We start from the raw sequence: 12,754 nt of genomic DNA, 5'->3' as shown, positions 1-12,754 counted from the left end.
ATATGAAATCAGTACCTTGAAGAGATATCTGCACTCTCATGTTTATTGCAGTATTATTAATAATAGCCAAAATATTGAAACAACCTAAGTGTCTGTTGACAGATGAATGGATAAAGAAAATGTGAAGGGAGGGGGTGTGTGTCTACACATACACACCCACACACAATGGAATATTATACAGCCATAAGCAGAAAAAAATCCTGCCATTTGCAACAACACAGATGAACCTGGAAGACATGCTAAGTTAAATAACCCAGACACAGAAAGCCAAATACTGTATAATATCACTTTTATGTGGAATTTAAAATAGTTGATCTCACAGAAACAGAGATTAGAATGGTGGATGCCAGGGAATGAGTGGTGGAGGAAATAGGGATATAATAGTCAAGGTATACAAACTTTCAGTGATAAGATGAATGAGTTCTGATGATCTAGTGTATAGTGTGGTATGTATAGTTAATAATAGTGTATCATATACTTTAAATTTGTTAAGAAAGTAAATCTTAAGTGATTGTACCACACACAAAAAATGATGTGAGGTAATGATGTGCTACTTAAGTTGGTTGTGATAATCATCTTACAATGTACACACATAGCAAACCATTATGTTGTATATCTTAGAGAGATACAATTTTTATTTATAAATTATACCTCAATACAACTAGAAAAATAAATATAGTTTGGAAGCACGTAAACATTCAGAAAATGAAGATGTGAGATAGAAGAAAGTCTGAAATATAACAGTTAAGACTAAATAAATATTCTAAATAGTTAAGACTAAATAAATACAAACATAAAATTTAGAGATTTAAAAATGTAACAATGTAATTCCAGATGATTGTATTAAGAGAGTTAGCTGTGGTGGAGTTGGGGAAGCAAAAAGGAGGAAAATGGACATACATAATATTTCTGTCTTTGGGGGAAGCTATGTACAGTTGTTCTATTTAGACTTTAATAGAAAAACATAAGTGTAAAAGTATGGTTTAGGATGTAAGAATAACCATTATAAAAAAAATAGAGAAAATATATGACTGCCAACCAACAAGAAGGAAGAAATAAAATAACAAATTCAATCAATCCCCTAAAAAAAATCAAAAGAAAAAAAAAGTACAAATAGAAAACCAAATAATTATCAGGGTAAATATGTATAATTATCCAATATAAATATGACTACTACATACTCATTAAAACAAACAGTACCCAGAAAAATAGCATATTAGGTAAAAAGTTTGAAAAACTGTATCAGAGGAATTTCACATTGATAAAATATACACTCTACCAAGGACAATCTAAAAATATAGTGTTGAATTATATAAAGGGAAAAAATTGAGATTCAAGAAGACATATGGTAAATCCACAGTGCTGTGGGATGTATACCTCATTAGCAATCAAGAAATGAAGTAGATCAAAAGTTGGTAAGCATCAGGGGGTGAAGGTTTTCTTCCTTCCCATTCTCCTTTTTGCTTATCTTCTTCCTCCTTTCCAAATTTTTGGATGAAATCCTTGATTAGATATAAAGATAGAGCTATAGATAGGGATGTACACAGAGAGAGAATATATAGACTAAATTAGCATAATTATGCATTAAAATTATCTTGTAAGAACTAGTTAATATTATAAAAAGAAATATTTCTTTACATTGTAGATATTTCATTCTAAAGCATGTACTTAAGAGAATTTCAAGATATAATAACCCCTCTGTACTCCTCAAATGGTGCTTAGATTTTGGGGATAGGAATAAAAGAATTTCGAGGGGGTTATGAACAAGGAAAGAAGTTGGATCTAAAAGAAAAGAACTCCCAGCTACCCATTTACAATGGAATTTGTTGTTGTTGTTGTTGTTGTTGTTGTTTTCAGACGGAGTCTTGCTCTTTCATCCAGGCTGGAGTGCAGTGGTGCGATCTTGGCTCACTGCAACCTCTGCCCCCTGGGTGCAAGCGATTCTCCTGCCTCAGCCTCCCGAGTAGCTGGGACTACAGGTGTCGGCCCCATGCCCGGCTATTTTTTGTATTTTTAGTAGAGATGGGGTTTCACCATATTGGCTAGGCTGGACTTGAACTCCTGACCTTGTGATCTGCCAGACTCGGCCCTCCAAAGTGCTGGAATTACAGTGAGCCACTGCTCCAGGCCGATTTTTTTTTTTTTTTTTTAGCTATTTAATAAAGCTTAACTTGGTTGCAGGGGGGTGTTGCTTTTTATTTTTATTTTAACTTTTATTTTACGTTTACAGGTACACATGCAGGCTTGTTACCTAGGTAAACTCGTGTCATGGGGGCTTGGAGTACAGATTATTTTGTCACCCAGGTATAAGCATAGTACACAACAGTCATTTTGAAAAATCCTTTCCTTCCTCCCACCTTCCGCCCTCTAGTAGGCCTGAGTGTTTGTTGTTCCCCTTTGTGTCCGTATGTTCCCATTATTTAGCTCCCACTTATAAATGAGAACATGCAGTATCTGGTTTTCTGTTCTGGCACTGGTTTGCTAAAGATAATGGCCTCCAGCTCCATCCATGTTGTTGCAAAGGACATGATCTCATTCTTTGTATGGCTGCATAACATTCCATGATGTATATGTACCACATTTTCTTTATCCAGTGTACCATTTATGGACATTTAGATTGATTCTATGTGTTTGCTATTGTGAAAAGTGCCACAATAAGTATACGTGTGCATGTGTCTTTACGGTAGAATAATTTACATTCCTTTAGGTTTATACCCAATAATGGGACTGCTGGGTCAAATGGTAATTCTACTTTTAGTTCTTTCAGGAATGACTACACTGCTTTCCACAATGGCTGAACTAATTTACATTTCCTTTTCTCTGCAACCTTGTCAATATCTGTTTTTTGTTTTGTTTTGTTTTTTTGTTTTTGTTTCTGAGACGGAATTTCACTCTGTCGCCCAGGCTGGAGTGCAGCGGCGCAATCTTGGCTCACTGTAACTTCCACCTCCTGGATTCAAGCGATTGTCCTGCCTCAGCCTCCTGAATAGCTCAGACTACAGGCACAAGCCACCATGCCCAGCTAATTTTTGTATTTTAGTAGAGACGGGGTTTCACCATGTTGGCCTGGATGGTCTTGATCTCCTGATCTCATGATCACTAAAGTGCTGGGATTACAGGCGTGAGCCACTGCACCTGGCCTGCCAGAATTTGTTATTTTTTGATGTTTTAAATAATAGCCATTTTGACTGTGTAAGATAGCATCTAATAATGGTTTTGATTTGCATTTCTCTAATGATTAATGATGTTGAGCATTTTTTCATATGTGTGTTGGCTGCATGTATATCTTGTTTTGAAATGTGTCTGTTCATGTCCTTTGCCCACATTTTAATGTTTTTTTGCTTGTAATGTAAATTCCTTATAGATTCTTAATGTTAGGTCTTTGTCAGAAGCATAGTTTGCAAATAAAAAAAAAACATAGTCTCCCTTTCTGTAGGTTGCCTGTTTACTCTGTTGATAGTTTCTTTTCCTGTCAGAACTCTTTGGTTTCATTAGGTCTCATTTGTCAATTTTTGTTTTGTTGGAATTGCCTTTGGCATCTTTGAAATCTTTCCCAGTTCCTATTTCCAGAATGATTTTTCCTAGGTTATATTCCAGGGTTTTCATAGTTTTGGGTTTTACATTTAAATCTCTAATCCATCTTGATTGAGTTTTTTTTAATATAGTGTAAAGAAGGGTCCTAGTTTCAATCTTTTGCATATGGCCAGCCAGTTATCCCAGCATTATTCATTAAATACAGAGTCCTTTCCCACTAGTTGTTTTTGTAAGCTGTGTCAAAGATTAGATGGTTGGAGGTGTGCAGCATTATTTCTGGGCTCTCTATTCTCCTCCATTGGTCTACGTGTCTTTTTTTGTGCCAGTAGCATACATTTTGGTTACTGTAGCCCTGTAGTGTAATTTGAAGTCAGGTAACATGATGTCTCCAGATTCGTTCTTTTTGTATAGGATTGTCTTGGCTATTTGACCTTTTATTTGTTTCCATATGAATTTTGGAATGATTTTTTTTCTAGTTCTGTACAGAATACTATTGGAAGTGTGATAGGAATAACATTTAATCTTTAATTATCTTTGGGCAGGCAGTGTGGCCATTTTAATAATATTAATTACCTCTTATCCATGAGCATAAAATGTTTTCCATTTGTTTGTGTTATCTTTGATTTCTTTGAGCAGTGTTTTGTGATTCTCACTGTAGAGATCTTTCACCTCCCTGGTAAGCTGTATTCCTAGATATTTTATTCTTTCTGTGGCAACTGTGAATGGGATTCTCTTCCTGATTTAGCTTTTGGCTTAGATATTGTTGGTAGAAATGCTATTAATTTTTGTGCATTGATTTTGTATCCTGAAACTTTGCTGAAGTTGTTTATCAGCTTAAGGAGCTTTTGTGCAGAGACTACAGTTTTCTAGACATAGAAGTATATCATCTGCAAACAGGAACAGTTTGACTTCCTCTCTATTTGGATTTTCTTTATTATTTTTTTTCTTGCCTGATTTCTCTGGCCAGAACTTTCAAAACTATGTTGAACAGAAGTGGGGAGAAAGAGCATCCTTATCTTGGTGCCTGTTTCCAGCTTTTTCCCATTCACTATGCTGTTGGCTGTGAGTTTGTCATGGATTGCTCTTACTGTTTTGAAGTTTGTTCTTTCAATGCCTAGTTTATTGAGAGTTCTTAACGTAAGGCCATGTGGAATATTATTGAAAGCATTTTCTGTACCTATTGAGATAATCATGTGGTTTTTGAACTCAGTTCTGTTTATATGATGAATCACATTTATTGATTTGCATTTGTTGAACCAATCTTGCATTTCAGGGATAAAGTCTGCTTAATTGTAGTCGATTAGCTTTTTGATGTGCTGCTGGATTTGGTTTGCTAGTATTTTGTCGAGGACTTTTGCAATAAGGACTATTGCATCAAAGATATTGGCCTGAAGTTTTTATTCTTTGTTGTGTCTCTGTACCAGGTTTTGATATCAGGATAATGCTGGCCTCACAGAATAAGCTGGGGAGGAGTCCCTCCTCCTCATTTTTTTGAAATAGTTTCAATAGGAATGGTACCAGCTATTCTTTGTACATCTGGTAGAATTTGGCAATGAATCTGTCTGAGAATCTTCCTGGTTTAGTCTTAGGAGGATGTATTCATCCAGGAATTTACCCATCTCTTCGAGATTTTCTAGTTTGTGAGCTAGAGGTGTTCCAAGTAGTCTTTGATGGTAATTTGTATTTCTGTGGAGTCAGTGGTAATATCCCCTTCGTGATTTCTAATTGTGTTTATTTGGATCTTCTCTCTTTTCTTCTTTTTTAGCCTAGCTACTGGTCTATCTTACTAATTTTTTCAAAGAACCAACTCCTGGATTCATTGATCTTTCATAGGGTTTTCCATGTCTTAATCTCCTTCAGTTCAGCTTTGATTTTGATTATTTCTTGTCTTCTGCTAACTTTGGAATTTGGTTTGCTTTTCTCTAGTTTTTCTAGTTGTTACGTTACATTGTTAATTTAAGAGATTTCTAATTTTTTGATGTTGATGTTTTAGTGCTATAAATTTCCCTCTTAAAACTGCCTTAGCTGTGTCCTAGAGATGCTGGTATGTTGTATCTTTGTTCTCATTAATTTAAAAGAAATTCTTGATTTTGGCCTCAATTTCATTATTCACCCAAAAGTCATTTAGAAGCATATTGTTTAATTTCCATGTAATTGTATGGTTTTGAGTGATTTTCCTCATATTTTATATTTTTATTGCATTGTGGTCCAACAGTGTTGTTGGTATGATTTTTTTAATTTGCTGAGGATTGTTTTGTGTCCAATTATGTGGTCAATTTTAGAGTATATGACATGTGGCAATGAGAAGAATGTATATTCTGTTGTTTTTGGATGGAGAGTTCTGAAGATATCTTTTAGGTCCATTTGATCAAGTGTTGAGTTCAGGTTCTAAATATCTTTGTTAATTTTCTGCCTTAATGATCGAATACTCAGTGCAGTGTTGAAGTTTTTCACTATTATTGTGTGGGAACCTAAGTTTCCTTGTAGATCTCTAAGAACTTGCTATATGAATCTGGGTCCTCCTGTGTTGGGTGAATATATATTTAGCATAGTTAGGTCTTCTTGTCAAATTGAACCCTTTAATATTAATGCCCTTCTTTGTCCTTTTTTCTCTTTGTTGGTTTAATGTCTGTTTTGTCTGAAATTAGGATTGCAATTGCTGCTTTTTCTGTTTCCCATTTGCTTGGTAGATTTTTCTCTATCCTTTTACTTTGAGCCTATAGATACTATTGCATGTGAGGTAGGTCTCTTGAAGACAGCACAACATTTAGCCCTGCTTCTTTATCCAGCTTCCCACTCTGTGACTTTTAATTGGAGCATTTCACCTATTTACATTCAAGTTTAGTACTGAAATGGGATTTGATCCTGTCATCATGTTGTTAGCTGGTTATTATGCAACATTATAATTGCTTGTGTGGCTGCTTTACTGTGCCACTAATCTGCATACTTTTTTTTTGTAGTGGCTGGTAATGGTAATTTCTTTCTATACTTAGTGCTCCTGTAAGGAGATCTGCCCTCTTCAAAGGCAGATCTAGCGGTAATGAATTCCATTAGCATTTGTTTGTCTGGAAAGGATCTTATTTTTTTTTCCTTTATGAAGCTTAACTTGGCTGGATACGAAATTCTAGGTTGAAAATTCTTTCCTTTAAGCATGTTGAATATTGTTCCACAGTCTCTTCCAGCTTGTAGGGTTTCTGCTACAGAGAAAAGGTCCTCATGGGATTCTCTTTGTAGGTGACCTGTTCTTTCTCTCTCGCTGTCAAATACTCTTTAACATTTTTTATTTCATTTCAACCTTGGAATCTGATTTGTATTGTCTTGGGGATGATCTTATTGTTTAGTATCATGCAGGAGTTCTCTAGATGTCCTGAGTTTAAATGTTGGCCTCTCTAGCAAGACTGGGAAGATTTTAATGGATGATATCCTGAAATATATTTTTCAAGTTGTTTCCTTTCTCCCTCTTTCAGGGACACCAATGAGTTGCAGATTTGGTCTTTTTACATAATTCCATTTTTCTCAGAGGTTTCATTTATTCCTCTTCATCTTTTTTCTTTGTTTTTTTCTGTCTTATTTTAGAGAACTAGTCTTCAAGCTCTGAAATTCTTTCCTCAGCTTGGTCTATTCTGCCGTTAATATTTGGGATTCATTATGAAATTCTTGTTGTGCATTTTTCAACTCTACTAGCTCAATTTCATCCTTTTTAATGCTGGTTATTTCATCTATCAGCACCTGTATCTTTTTTTTGTGATCCCTACATTCCTTGGATTGTTTTTTGATGATCTCCTAAATCTCAATTACCTTTGTTTCTATGCATATTCTGAATTCTATTTCTGTCATTTCAGCCAACTCAGCCTGGTTAACAACTCTTGCTATGGAACTAATGGAGTCTTTGAGTTCCTTTAACTGTGGTGTAAATTGAATACAGTCAGTAAACTTCTTTAGGACATCAGAAAAGGATATCACAACAAAATGACCACCTACTGGTCAATTTCACTTGACAGATGTAAAAATCCTAAATTATATGTTAATAAGTTGAATTTAACTAATTGTAGTAAAAAGAATACATGATGGCCCAGAAGAATTTATCTTTTGAAATACAAGATTGGCTAAGTATCTAAAAATCGTGTGATACATTTGAATAGGTGTTTAAAGGCAAAAGAAAAAAAAACACATTAATAGATGGTGGAAAAACTCAATAAAATTGAACATCTATTTCTGACAAAAAGCTCTTATCAAGGTAGACTTAAAAAGAATTTCCCTTTAAATGTTAGAATATTATGCAGAAATCATGCAGAAACTCACAGCAAGTAGTACACTTAATTGTGAATTAAAAGCCTTCTCATTAAAGCCAGATTTTGGTGCAAGGAATTCTGCTATTACCACTACTATTCAGTATTGTTCTTGCAATTGTAGCTAAAAAGATCTGAAAATAATATAAATAATAGATACAGAAAAAGAAGAAAAAACAAGCATCTTTGGTAAATGATGTGAATAGCTAAGAGAATTAACTGAACTACTACTACAACTAGAAGGACTAGAATCAGTACATTGGATTAATAAAATATTTACATGTAAAAACTCAGTAGTTCTCTTCAGAACAATTACCAATTAGAAAATGTAATCAAAATTTTTTAAACACCAAATTCACTGATAAAACAATAACCAACACAATAAACCTCACATGAATCTAGCAAGAAATGGTCAAGTCCCACATAATAGTAAGTATAAAACTTTATAAAATAATTTAAAAGAAGACCCTACTAAATGGAAAGAAGTGCCATGTTTCTGGATGAGAACATCTAATTTTATAAATATTTCAGTTCCCCCCCGCAAATAAATCCAATGCTTTTGCAACTGGAATTCCAACAGAATGTTTTAGAGAATTTCGTAAACTGATTCTAAGATTTAGTTACAGAGAAATGTTCAAAAATAGCCAAGAAAATTTTGAAAAAGAATACATTCATTCAAAAAAATCTCTACTCTGTGCCCCTATTTTCCAGACATTGCTCTGGGTGCTGGAGATATGGCTGAAATAAAAATTATAATCTAATTTTAGGTCAAAATATAGCAAAATCAATTATATAGCAGTCAATGATAGAAAATACTGTCTTTTCTACTAGTTTTGAAGAACTTTTTTATATTAACTACCAGTTTAAAAAAGTAGATGAAAGTAATGAAAACCAATTCAGATAAGAACACATTTAATATGTGTTAAGCATTTAATATGTATTGAGGATGTCAAATACCAGGCTATGTACAAGAATGCTTATTTTGTTAATCCTCACATCAATTCTGTAAAATAGATGCTAATATCATCACCATCTACATTTGAGGAAACTGAGCTTTAGACATGAAATTTACCTTTTCCCAAACCAGTGATTAAGTCTGGATTTGAACTAAAATTCATCTATCTTTAGAGCTCAGGAACTTTACCAGTAGTTCTATGAAGATTAATGATGACACAACATAGCAATAGTTTTATATGTTCAATCTAACTACTAATTAAATAAATGGCTACTTAACAGCAATAATCAACTAATAAGTCGAGCATGATTTTAAAATATCCAAATTCGATTAGGGCACAATGTGGACATACAAAATTTTACAACCTTTCAGGAAAGCATTCCAGTAAAGGGTTTTAAGAGTCTTTGAAATCTTTAAAATTTTTTAAGATAAATTTTCTTGCGCATATTTAAAGTATACAACATGATGTTATGGTATATATATAGATAGTGAAAAGGTTACTATAGTGAAACAAATTAACATCCATTGTCTCACATAGTTATCCATTTTTTTAGTAGCAAGAATTGCCAAAACCCTACTCATTTTGCATGAATCCCATATACATACCTTTATGACCTATAGTTATCATGTTGTACATTAGATGTCTAGGCTTGTTTATCCTACCATCTGTTGCTTTGTATTTTCTGACCTACATATCCTCATCTCCCTACCTCCCACTGCCATGCCTCTGTTAATCACTGTTTTGTCCTCTATCTCTATATATGATTTATTATTATTAGATTCCATGTGTAAGAGACATCATGCAATACGTTTTTCTATGTATGCCTTATTTCACTCAGCAAAATATCCTCCAGGCTCATTCACATTGTGGGAAATAGAAAAAATTTTGTTCTTTTTTAAAGCTGAATATTATTCCATTGTGTACATGCACCACAGTTTCTTTATTCATTAATTTGTCTATGGACACTTAGGTCATTTCCATATCTGAGCTGTTGTGAATAATGCTGCAATGAACATGGGAGTGCAGGTATCTTTACAAAGTGATGATTTTATTTCCTCTGGGTATATGCCCAGAATAAGGATTGCTAGGTCATACCTCTAGTTTTAGTTTATTTTTAATTTCTTTAGAAACAGTATGGAAATATTGTTTTCATAACGACTGTACCAATTTACAGTCCCACCAGCAATGTACAAGAGTGCCCTCTTCTCCATACCCCTGCTGACATTTGTTATCTTTTGACTTTTTGATGATAGCCTTCCTAACAGGTGTAAGTTGGTATCTCACAGTGGTTTTCATTTGCATTTCACTGATGATCAATGACGTTGAGCGAGATGCTCATACACTTGTTGGCCATTTTTACGTCTTCTTTGGAGAAATGTCTAGTTAGATCTTTTGCCCATTTTTTTTTTAGTTCGATTATTGGCTTTTCCACTATAGAGTTGTGTAAGTTCTTTGTAAGTTTTGGATATTAATTCCTTAACAGATGCATGATTTGCAAATATTTCCTGCTACTCTATATCCTGCTGCTTCATCTTGTTGATTATTTCCTTTGCTGTTCAGAAGCTTTAAACAGTGTTTCCACTTCTAGGAATTTCACTTGAAGAAATAATCAGAAATGCCGACATAACTTTACATACAAGGATGTTCAGCTCAATGTCATTTATAACAGCAAAATTTTGAACTCATCTAAATAATAAAATAATGGCATCTTCATAAGATAAATGACTGTAGATAGTATTAAAAATCCAAATCAAGAAAAGTATATGATAACATGGGACATGATAATTATGCAATACTAAGTAATAAAGATAGGATAAAAAACAACGCAAAAATTATAAACCCAATACCAAATTTTGTATAAAAATACATTGATATAGAGTACTGTATATAGAAAATACTTAAATTAATAAACATATTTATAAATCAAAATTTAAATAAAATAATAGTTATTTACACATTTAAGAAAAATAAAATAGTAATAGAGTTTATGAAACCAGTGAAATAATTTTAAAGGGGAAGGTGCTAGTTTTCTTTCTGAAACTTTACTGTATTTCCTTATTCTACAAATGAAAATAGATTGCATGTCTCATACAAATATATAAATATAACAAAATAAAAAAATAAAACTACATAAGAATAATTCCACTGTGTTTTACACAGAATCCAATTAAAACCTCTGAGTATACTAAAACAGTGTTAGTCAGTCTTCATCCGCTTTCCCTAATAGAGAGAAAATGCTAATTAATTTATAGATAATATTTAAAGTTTATTTTATGCAACATGTCAGCAGATGCCGTTAAAAGAGAAAAGTGCGCTTTACAGTCCTATGGAAGGTAATAAATGTCAAACACATGTAGATACAGTTATAACTTTATGAACACTCAGGGTAATGCACACAAGGAAAACCTTACACGAACACCAAATAAAAAGACATGTTTTCTAAGCACAGTCAGGGGACTGTTTTTAGCTCTATGTGTAATGTAGGTGAGACAGAGGGTTAAGGGCTGCAGTGCAGTGGTCTGCAATAAACTCCCTGCAAGCGAGGGTTTTGATGGGGTGCTAATTGAGTAGCAGGTGAACATAAATAGAAAACACCAAGGGTGTATAGGGGGGAGTCTTTTTGTTGATGAGAGAACATAAAAATGCTGAGCTCTGTAATAAGAAATAAATACAATCTGGGGCTTATTCCTCCGACCTCATTCTACCCTCCATAGTATGGGCCTCTCTAGCTAAAAATGCTTGCTAGGGATGAACATGGCTATTAAAATGTGTGAGTGAAAATAGAATAAATCAGGTAGGTTCCCGAGGCATATAAAAACTTAAGGTTTTGTGTCTAGCGTTCTGCCTTTGTTCCTTAGTTTGTGGTTAGATGCAATGGTTGTTGCTGATTTCTGACATGACTGGCTCAGAATGTCTCAAGACATTAACAATGGCTGAATCATGAAGCATCAAAAGTAAAATTTCACCAAGATTTTATCAGCATGTAGATACCAAAAACATATAAAACAGACTGAATAGAAATATGAAGACTGACTCAAGCTTTCTGAAGTTCAAGATTCTTTTTAAAAAAGTAAGTACTGTTTTTTGTTTAGCTCACCTAGACAGGTTTAAAGTATTTGTAAGTTCTAAGGTTGATATTTCGCCTTTTCCAGGAAATCATATAATACAAATACATATAACCATCATATTGAAGATTTACCTTTCTCTGAGAAGTATTTTCAGGTGTATGTAAAGTGCCATATTCACTGACAATGTAGTATATTTGAAAAAAATGGGGTCCCTGCACAATATTGTTATTTCCAATAAAGTATTATACACATCCAAGATGTAAGACATTTAAAAGCTATTATGTTTTTAATAATGATAGACAACGACACATTTCTTGTGCACCAGCAAATGTGCTAACCACTTTATATATACTATTTCCTTTGATCTCACAGTAATCTTAGGAAGTAAGCACTCTTAATTAAATTTCTAAGTAAGGATACCAATCTGCAGAAAGATTAAGTCTCTTTTCCAGAGTCACATAATGAATTAGTTGTGAATCCAGATGTTGAACCTAAGTAAACTGACTCTCTACCAAACACAAATCCTAAACTGCTTCTTTATACACCCTCCTTACATTCGCTCTTCCAAGTTCCTGAAGAATATTCACTAAATGAATGCTTTGCCATAATAAAGACTCTCGCTATTTTCAGAGAGTCAAGGTAGACTAACAAAAAGTTTACCACCTCACATGGTCTAAAGCAGTGATGTTAAATTTTAATGTTCAAATAAATCACCTGGGGATCTTTTTAAAGTGTAGATATTGATTCAGTAGGTCTGAGGTGCAACCTGAGAGTCTGCATTTTCAACAAGCTTCCTGGTGATGCCTTTGCCGCTGCCGCAGACCATACTTTAAGTAGCAGGTCTGTAGGATTTTTCCTGAGATACATTGAAGGGATAGAAGTACAGCTCCAGTTGTTTCCCTGTGCC

This window comes from Papio anubis, chromosome 7 (assembly GCF_008728515.1).
Source record: "Papio anubis isolate 15944 chromosome 7, Panubis1.0, whole genome shotgun sequence".
Classification (NCBI taxonomy): domain Eukaryota; kingdom Metazoa; phylum Chordata; class Mammalia; order Primates; family Cercopithecidae; genus Papio; species Papio anubis.
The sequence above is the reverse complement of the archived record's forward strand: the minus strand, read 5'-3'. Positions refer to the sequence as shown.